This window comes from Schistocerca nitens, chromosome 4 (genome assembly GCF_023898315.1).
Source record: "Schistocerca nitens isolate TAMUIC-IGC-003100 chromosome 4, iqSchNite1.1, whole genome shotgun sequence".
NCBI classification, from domain to species: Eukaryota; Metazoa; Arthropoda; class Insecta; order Orthoptera; family Acrididae; genus Schistocerca; species Schistocerca nitens.
Window position 1 is genome coordinate 269,210,329 of NC_064617.1, and position 11,420 is coordinate 269,221,748.

Here is an 11,420-nt window from a genome sequence, read left to right on the forward strand (position 1 = left end):
TGCTCGTACCTTAGTTAGGAGTCTGCAGTGGGACACCGAGTCAAATGCTTTCCGGAAGTCAAGGAATATGGCATCCATCTGATACCCTGCATCCATGGTTCGCAAGATATCATGTGAAAAAAGGGCTAGTTGCGTTTCGCAGGAGCCGTGCTGATGCATGGACAGCAACTTCAAGGAAATTCATTATATTCGAACTGAGAATATGTTCGAGAATCCTGCAACAAACCTATGTTAAGGATATTGGTCTGTAATTTTGAGGATCCGTCCTTCTACCCTTCTTATATACAGGTGTCACCTGCACTTTTTTCCAGTCGCTCGAGACTACGTTGGGCAAGATATTCGCGATAAATGCAAGCTAAGGAAGGAGCCAATGCAGTAGAGTACACTCTGTAAAACCAAATTGGAATCCCATCAAGACCTGGTGATTTATTTATTTTCAACCCATTCAGTTGCTTCACAACCCCAGGGATGTCTATCACTATGTCCTCCATACGGGAATCTGTACGAGACTCAAACGGCGGTATGTTTGTACGATCCTCCTGTGTGAAAGATTTCTCAGATACTAAATTTAAAATTTCAGCTTTCGTTTTGCTGTCTTCTGTTGCCAGGCCAGACTGATCGGTGAGTGACTGGATGAAAGCCTTCGTCCCACTTACCGATTTTAAGTAAGGCCAGAATTTCCTTGGGTTTTCAGCAAGATCTTTTGCTAAGGTATGACGGTGGTAGTGGTTGAATGCTTCGCGCATAGCTCTTTTTACAGCAGCACAAATCTCTACCAACTTCTGCCTGTCCTCATTCTCCTGATCTCTCTTGCACCGTGAGTGCAACTGCCATTGCTTCCTGAGCACTCTCCGAATTGCGCTGTTAAATGGAACTAGAACATTCTTAGGACTATTATTAATCCCATTATTATTTTGACTTAACAGCATCCCAAATTAACATCTGAAATAAATTAAATTTAACCTTACATAATGAATTTAAAGCACTATTAGGCCCAAAATCCTTTAATATTAATTAATAATTTCATAGGACCATTCCCTTATATCTTCACTAGAACAAGACACCTAGAACTAACATTTGCAATAGCCTTACCTATATGACTAAGATTTATATTATTTGGATGAATCAGTCACACTAATCATATATTTACACACCTTGTACCTCAAGGTACACCACCTGAACTAATATCGTTTATAGTACTAATTGAAAAAATTAGAAATGTTATTCGGCCAGGTACACTAGTAGTACAACTAGCAGCAAATATAATTGCTGGACACATTATTAATCTTATTAGGGAACACAGTACCATATATAGCAATAATTTAATCTCATTATTAATTATTGGACAAATACTTCTATTAATTCTAGAGTCAGCAGTAGCTCTAATCCAGGTTATGTTCTCTCAATTTTAAGAACTTTATATTCTAGAGAAGTATACTAAAGTTATCTTAACAACTCACCCAAACCACCTATTCCATGTAGTAGATTATAGAACTTGACCACTAACAGGAGCAATAGTTTCAGTATCACGATTAGCAAAATGAGTTCATCTGTTTAATATTAACCTATTCATAATTAGATTTGGAATTACTTTGTTAACAATAATTTAATGATATGTAGTTTGTGAAGGAACATATCAAGGATTACATACAGGATTTGTATCTACCGGATTTCAGTGAGGAACAATTTTATTTATTGCATCTGAAGTTTTATCTTCGTATCATTCTTCTGAGCCTTCTTCAGCAGAAGACTGGCCTCAACAGTTGAATTAGGAATATTATGACAACCAATATGAATCCAACCCTTCAATTTTATACAATTCTTTTAGCTTCAGGAGTAACTAACATGAGCACACCACAGACTTACAGAAACTAATCACACACAAGCACTACGAGGACTATACTTAACAGTATTATTAGGGTTATATTTCGCAATACAAATATTGAGAAGCACCATTCACTATTGCTAACGTGGTATACGGATCAACTTTCGTTGTTACAACAGGCTTTCATGGACTTGATGTAATTATTGGAACCATCTTCTTAACATGTTTACTTTGACATTCAATAAATAAATTCTCACCAAGACACCACTTTGGGTTTGAAGCAGCAGCATGATATTGACACTTTGTAGATGTAGTACAAATATTTCTCTATATCTCAATTTATTGATGAGGCAGATAAATATTTCTCCAGTGTAAATAGTAAATTTGACTTCCAAACAGAAAGATTGATATAAATCAAGAAAAACAATCCTAGTGATTACCTGCAAGAATTTTTATTAGATCTATTATCCCAGTAATTGTTATAATCCTCTCCACAACACTATCAAAAAAAAATTAATGACCGAGGAAAAAGATCACAATTTAAATGTGGATTTGATCCGAAAAGATCAGCACGAATACTGTTCTCCCTCCGATTCTTTCTAATTGCAATAATTTTTTAAATCTTTGATGTAGAAATTGCATTAATTCTACCAACTGTAATTATTATAAAAACATCAGACATTATATTATAAACAATATCATCATATTCTTCATCCTAGTCCTAATAGGAGGGCTATACCATGAATGAAATCAAGGAGCTTTACAATGAGCAAAATTTGGGTTGCATCAAAAAGTATTGATATAATCAATCAACCTTAAACAGAATAAGAAGCGAAATATTGCAGTCAGTTTTGATCTGGGAGGTTGGTAAATAATTACCCTTATTCTTCATTGATTGAAGCCAAAAAGTGGTGTATTACCGTTAATATTTAACGGTATTATAAAGTTCCAATTAAGGAAATGTAAATCAAACATAAAAGCTGCAAACATTTATATTAGTGGTTAAAATCCGTTAACATTTATATAGTTTAAATAAAACATTACATTTTCACTGTAAAAATAATAGAATTATAAATACCTAAAAACAAAAATATCTCAATCTTCAGTGTCATGCTCTAATTATAAGCTATATACGTATAAGAAAAACAATTCCACTAAAATAAATATTCAAAAAATGAAAGTTAAAAGATAAATCTTAAAATTTGAATCTCACAAACCTTGAATATAATTAAATAAACAAGCTATATAAACTTTGACCACCTAATTTCAAAGTGTATATCTAACAAACTTACTTGAAAGGAAAGGTATAAATCATATAGAACCAGCAAATCTAACAGAAGACAATATATTTAAAGAAAATAAATTATGAGAAAAATCAAACAATAGTGCAAAGTAATCATATGAGGAATAGGAAAAAATCAATCAAGACAAAAGGCTACCACCAAAAACAGCAACAAATAATAAACCAATTATACCAAATGAAATATAATAACCCCTATCATCCAAAGAAAATCTTCAATAAAAATAATCATCCCCAGATATTGAATAATAAAATAAACGAAAACAATAAGGAGGAGTTAAAAGTGTAGAAAAAAGATAAGGGAAAAATCAAACAATTCATCTTAAACCATCTCAAGAATTAAATCCTTTGAATAAAAGCCAGCCAAAAAAGTCATACCGCACAAAGACAAACTAGAAACATTAAAACAAACGGAACTTAAAGGTATAAAATCAACAATAGAGCCCATAAAATGAATATCCGGAGAATCCTTTAAATTATGAATTATTGAACCTGCACATATAAATAATAAAACCTTAAACAGAGCATGAGCTAACAAATGAACGAAAGAAAGCTTGGATAGCCTATAGCTAAAATTCTCACTATTAAACTAAGTTGTTTCAAAGTAGAAAGAGCAATAATCTTTTTTTTTTAAATCAAACTCAAAATTAGCCCCGAAGCCAGCCATAAATATAGTTAACAAACCAATCAAAAGTAAAAACTAACCACAATTATAAGTCTAATATTGGACTAAAACTAATTAATAAACAAACTCCAGCAGTAACAAGAGTAGTAGAATGAACCAAAACAGAAACAGGAGTAGGAGCAGCCATAGCAGCAGGAAGTCAAGAAGAAAAGGGAATCTGAGCTCTCTTAGTTATAGCAGCTAGATCAATTAATATAGTAATAACCTTTATTTCAAAAGAACTCAAAATAAAGTCATAATAATTAATGTAATTTTAACCAACAAAATTTAATATTCAAGCAATAGAAATTAAAATAGCAACATCAATTCAATTAGATAAAGCAGTTAATATACCAGCACTGTAAAACTTTACATTCTGATAATAAATAACTAAACAATAAGAAACCAACCCCAGACTATCTCAACCCAATAAAATTTTGATCAAATTAGGCAAATAATTAAAAACCCTATTGACAGAATAAAGATTAAAACAATAATAATAAAAAGTCTTATATTCTTCTCACTTGATATATAATCCTCTCTATAATAAAATACCGAAGAAGAAATATATATACACATATAAAACAAAACACATAAAAATAAGAGATATTCAATCCAAAATTAAAGTGATCACAACCATAGAACCATTTAAATTAAAAAGTTCTCACTCAACAAAAATTCTATAATCAACCATCAAATCAATACCCAAAATAAAAATTACAGTTCTTAAAAAAAAAAGAGAAAATACCTCAAAGAACAAATAGAAAATAAATACACAGTCTAAAACGAAAAACTTCACATCATTGATCCCACAAAACAATATTTTTAATTGAAATTTATTAAAATTTAAACAAAGAATATTCAAAGGCAATCAGAGTAAAAGTTAAAGATGATTATCCCAGTACTAACCAAGAGAACTAGTATAAACCCCAGAATAATAATTACCGTGCTGAGAATAAGAATATATATAAAGTATAAACAGCTCTATAAAAAGATAAAGAAAAAAAAACAAGAACCAAAAATCTAAAAGCATATCAAGATAAAATCCTATTTAATAATCTCAACCCATCTACCAAATTTAATGGAGGGGCAGCAGCCATATTTGATGATCTCAAAAGGAATCACCACAAAGCCATTCTAGATATTAAATTAATTATTAATTAATAATCTTCTTCTACCTAAACACTCATAAATAATATTAGACAAAATAAACCAGAAGAACATAATCCATGACAATCATTAAAGAAAGTGAACCTATACAACCTCATCAGTTTATAGTCATTAAACCATCAATAACCATTCTCCTATGAGCAACAGAAGAGTAAGCAATTAAAGACTTTAAAGCAACCAGACAAAAATTTATAAATCTAACAATAACACCACCAGACAAATTTAAAGTTTCCAGAAATTATCAAACTTTAAAACAAAATAAGAAATAATCTTTATCACCTGAAAAATACTGTAACCATCTAACTTAAACAAAACCCGTGCAAGAATTATTCTGCCAGAAATAGGGGCCTCCACATGAGCCTTAGGAAGTATAAAAGAACCAAAAACTTAGGTATCTTAACAAACAAAGCCAAAATTATAAAAACATAATATAATAAGAATCAAAATCAAACAATAAAGGACAGTACAAAGTATTAGCAAATTGATAAACCTTAAATAAAACCAATAATAAAGGCAGTCTAGCAACCAAAGTATAAATAAGCAAATAAACCCCAGCCGGTAAAGACTCGGGTTGGTAACACCAACCCAAAATTAAAAGTAAAGTAGGGAACAATCTAGCCTCAAAAAATATAAAAAGAAAGAACACTTAATCTAGCAAATGAACAATAAAGTATAATTATTAAAATCAAAACTACAAAAATAAAAATAGAATGGTATGAATAAACTGAACCTCTAGCAGTAATTATTAAGGAACAAATCCAAAAACTTAATAAAATTAAAATAAAAGAAAAATAAGTACCAAAATAATATTTAACTATATTAAGATCAGCATATGAATATAAACAAATTATAAAAACAAAACTTGACAGAAACACCAAATAATGAATCAGCCATCAACAATTATCTAATAAACAAAGAGGGATCAAAAACCTGTCATGAATAAATATTTTGACATAAAGAAGAAAAAAAAAGAATTTAAAAAAATCATTACCATGAGATCGAATCATCGAAACCAACATAGAAAGACTACAGCTCCCTCACAAACAGAAAAAACTAAAAAAAAGAGGGAAAAAAATCATAATCATGAAACTTCCTGGCAGATTAAAACTGTGTGCCCGTCCGAGACTCGAACTCGGGACCTTTGCCTTTCGTGGGCAAGTGCTCTACCACTGAGCTACCGAAGCACGACTCACGACCGGTACTCACAGCTTTACTTCTGCCAGTACCTCGTCTCCTACCTTCCAAACTTTACAGAAGCTCTCCTGCGAACCTTGCAGTGGTAGAGCACTTGCCCGTGAAAGGCAAAGGTCCCCAGTTCGAGTCTCGGTCGGGCACACAGTTTTAATCTGCCAGGAAGTTTCATATCAGCGCACATTCCACTGCAGAGTGAAAATCTCATTCTGGAATCATAATCATATTCAATAAGAAAAACAATAGGTATAAATAAAGAAAGAACAATACACTCTAATCTCAACAAAATCATCAATAAATGTTTATATTTAGAAGACAAAACATAAACACCAGCAAAATAAATCAATAAAGAAGTAAAAACAGAGGAAAAAACGCCAGTCTTGTAAACCAGAAGTAAGTCTAGTTTTACTTTTAAAACTTCAAGGGTGGAAAAGCTATCCATCATTGGTCCCCAAAACCGATACTTTAATAAACTAACTCCTGAAATGACTAAAATAATAATTACATCACTGTCAAATGTAATAAATATTAATTTTATTAAATTAAGACTAAACAATGATGAACAGCGTGCATGTGATGGGAATAAAAGTGTATCCAACTTGGACTCGGTCATTCAACTCTTGAATGATACATTTAAAAATTTCTGTGGACAAATCGCTTATGTTATGGAAAGGAAGGCTGGCAATAAAAATCTACCTTGCTCCAAATGCAGCACAATTTGGAATAAAGTCGTATGAAATCTGGATGATCCACAGGACATGTATGGCAGTTCATTATCTGCATAGGAAGCTCCACTGAAACAGAAATGAAATTTCTTTCTGCAGATACCCTGAAAATAAGACAGATTTTATTAAACCTTGTGGAGTCTCTTCTCAACTTAGTCCATAAGCTCTTGGTGGACAATTGCTGCAGCAGTGTGCATTTGTGTTAGTTCATGAAGGAAAGACATACGAATGTAGCTGGAACGCATAGACTAAATACACTACTGGCCATTAAAATTGCTACACCAAGAGGAAATGCAGATGATAAACGGGTATTCATTGGACAAATATATTATACTAGAACTGGCATGGGATTACATTTTCACACAATTTGGGTGCATAGATCCTGAGAAATCAGCACCCAGAACAAACACCTCCGACCGTAATAACGGCCTTGATACGCCTGGGCGCAGTCGAACATTTCCTGTATCCAGAAAGGCCTGTAGAAGACCTGCAACATGCGGTCGTGCATTATCCTCCTGAAATGCAGAATTTCGCAGGGATCGAATGAAGGGTAGACCCACGGGTCGTAACACATCTGAAATGTAACGTCCACTGTTCAAAGTGCCGTCAATGCGAACAATAGGTGACCGAGACGTGTAACCAATGGCACCCCATACCATCACGCTGGGTGATACGCCAGTATGGCGATGACAAATACACGCTTCCAATGTGCGTTCACCGCGATGTCGCCAAAAGACGGATGCAACCATCATGATGCTGTAAACAGAACCTGGATTCATCCGAAAAAATGACGTTTTGCCATACGTGCACCCAGGTTCGTCGTTGAGTACACCATCGCAGGCGCTCCTGTCTGTGATGCAGCGTCAAGGGTAATCGCAGTAGAGGCCGTCAACTGTCGCCGTATTCCCGCTCGTTCTCGTAAGCGAGACTGAGCAGCGAGAATGCTGCCTGCGATATCATCGTGTTCCGAGAGCGCGGTCTCGATAACGAGGCGACCCGACACTCTCGACTGGCCACCTGCAGCGCCGCCGGTCGCATGGGGCCGTTCCGAACGCGGATCCTACTGTGTGCGGCTATCCGAGTTACAAGTATACTAGTAAGGAACATGCACGTGTGACAAGTCACAGTTGTGCTGGTGTGTATGAATGCATTTTGGGAGATTTAAGACACATTTCGGTCGAACGAATCAAAACTGAGACATTCGAACAAATCCAGTCCACGTAATTACAAAAGTAAAGCTGCCAAAGCTGACTGAAAATATACAAACCACAGCAACAGACATAAGAAAAACTACAAAAAGCCGGATCCACCTGTTGCTAAAGCTGAAAGAACCTTAAGATTACGGTGCTTGAACTCAACAAAGAGAAATGCGTTACGGAATGATGTTCTGAGGTAACTCATCACTTAGAAAGAAAATAATGATTGCACAATAGAGAGCAGTAAAAATAATATGCGATGTTCACTCACGGAAATCATAGGCACAATAATCTTCAAGGAGGTTGGCTTTTTAACTGCGCCGTCAAAATACATATATTTGCTACTGACACTCGTTATAAACAGCCCATCACAGTTCGAGAAGAACAGTGTTGTCCATAGGGAGAACACTAGAGGGAAAAAAGATCTTACCCAGTGTTAAAGCTGTCACTGGCTCAGAAAGGAGTTCAATATGCAATAACAAATTACTTGCCCAATAACATAAAATGTCTGGCAGGTAGCAAAGTAAGTTCAAATCTAACTTAAAAATTAAAATGTCTGGCAGGTAGCAAAGTGAGTTTTAAATCTAACTTGAAAATTACTTTTCCTGGACAACTCCTTCTGTTCCATTGAAGAATGTCTATTGAAAAGGTGGTAGCCAGAGAAAAAAAAGACGCTCTTTCCACATCATTTCCATAAAACAATCATTCAAGTGATCTATCGAAAATTTAACTAACGGACCAACCAAAGACTGTTGTACGGCAGTCGTACAATAGCACCCAAAAGAAAAACGATTTAAAGCAGCAGCTGAGGAACCGATCCACCTGCTAAACAGTACGTTGGAATAAATCTGTTATTTAATGAGGAAGTAGCGATATACACAACCAATTTTGTTCTACTCAAGCGATGTAAACGACCGTAGTACACAATAATAAATTCATTTTATTAAAAGAAAGTGTACATATTCAAAACGAATACTGTAGAATATAGTTTCGCAAATTAATCTGAAACCTTAATTCAGCAGTCCCATTTCTGAAGATATTGCACTGCAGTTGAGTCTGTTCTCCTGTGAGTACCATAGTTATACAACAATTTACTTTATTTAGTATGAAGTATGTAATATTCACTGCGTAATTATGCAGTCAATACTTATCACTTCTCAGTATTATATTTGATTACGTACACATCTCAGAAGACCAGTTGTCAGTTGCTTTTGCTTCTGTGATTCAAATTTAGGTTACTTGGTTCTCTTAATGTTATGGGTGATGAGAATATCATTAACGCGATCGGAATCTAGACAACTTCTTTTCTGAGTCAGTACCAACCCTGCCTTACTAAAATTTCTTTCACTTGAGGCACTACTGCCAGGTATACAGAAAACCTCTTTGCTGAGTCTGCTGAGTTTCGACGGGGTACACGAATTTGTTTTCCACCATGAAAGAAGGTCTGTGAACTCATTGTTTGGACTCTCCATGTTCATATATTTCTCAATCTCATCTTTCGATTTTGAGGTGAATGTTCGCCAATTTTGAAATTCTTTGTGGGAGAAGGCATGACGTCTTTGGTTACGTTTGTATCAACAACGTTATTTAACATTTCTCGCACATCTTGATGAATTTTTTCTCTTCTTTCTTCGGGAAAAACTAATAGTTCCTTGAAACAGGGATGCAAGAACGTTGCCACGTAATGAATGTCATGTAGTTCATTTAGAACTTTCTGTTTTATAAACAGTTCTGCCCTTTTCTTTAGCTTACACATTGTCACATCGTCGGTTCCAGTTTCGCAGAGACCTATCAGTTTCAAAATCCACGGCACTACTAATGGTAGTTTTGGCTCATTGTCTCCTTCCTAATCGTCCGTGGCATCTTTGAAAACCTCCAGAAATTGAATAACGCTTTCCACAGGCGCATTCTGATACGACGTCATCATCTCGTGTTTGTTTCAATCACGCAAAACCGTCTCTATTTGGTCTCTCTAACATCGTGCACACACTGTTCCACCTGGTTTTTACAACATGGTGTAAGGTTTTATCTAATCTCGTGACTAAGCCAGATCGCTTCATAAAGCCTACTAGTTTACATTACTGTCAGGATGGAGTCATACACTGCAGGAATCTCATCCATTAAGAAACCTTCACTGAATGTGTGCCTCAGTGCTGTATTAATACAGTGCATCACACATGGGAGTCGTTTGTGTGCTTCTAGTGCTTTCTTGATGTTAGCTCCTTGGTCTGTAACGAAAGTAACCTGTCTTAGTTCCCAGGACGTTATCTACAACTCTACCATTTGTTCATATATTTCCGTAATGATATGTTCACCAGTCTTGGCAACATCTGGAAACCTCGTAGTTAAGAGTACACTGTTTTTTAGTATCCATTTGTCCGTCGCTGGCCGAAGTGGCCGTGCGGTTAAAGGCGCTGCAGTCTGGAACCGCAAGACCGCTACGGTCGCAGGTTCGAATCCTGCCTCGGGCATGGATGTTTGTGATGTCCTTAGGTTAGTTAGGTTTAACTAGTTCTAGGTTCTAGGGGACTAATGACCTTAGCAGTTGAGTCCCATAGTGCTTAGAGCCATTTGAACCATTTGTCCGTCGACTCATCAATATAGCTGGATGTGACAGTCAGGTAATGGGTCTTACGATAACTGTCTGTCCACAGATCGCACGTCATTGAACACTGGTTTTTACCAATTGCGTCTTTTACAACTGGAATAAGTTCACTCCTGACTTCATCAGCCAATTCCTTAATATATCGTGCTACAGTCCTTGGGGAAGGTAGCACGTCTTGGGCGGTGATTTGTCCATATTTTGCTCCTGTATTTATCAGTTCTTGAGCTAAGCTTATGAATCCTTCACCACTTATCATATTAAATGGTTGGAGGTCTGTTGCACACATTAAAACACATTTGTCCCTGATAGATATTTTATCAGCACTGGCAGCTGCAACGCTTGACGAGTGTCGCTTATCCTTACATTTATGTCTGTTCATTCCAGTTGTGCTTCCTTTGTAAGCAAGCAATGCTCCACAGTTTCCATTTTGGCACTGAACGTAACCAACTGGAAGGTGTGTATCTCTTTCAACAACCACCTGAAACAGTCGTAATAAACACCTTCATGTATGTTTCATGAAGACAATTTTTCTTTTCGTTTACGGACACAAGAAACGTATCAATTCATTAAAAATGCTAGACAAACGAAGCGATTCGATTAATCAAATACTATCACGTATCGAATTCGGAAGCTCTATTCTGTGATTATTTAGTAATAATTGAAGGGCTTACCTTAAATTTTTCCCAACTGGAACTGCCATTCCTTACTCCCACTTTATTTATCAAAATGCACGTCCCATCAGCA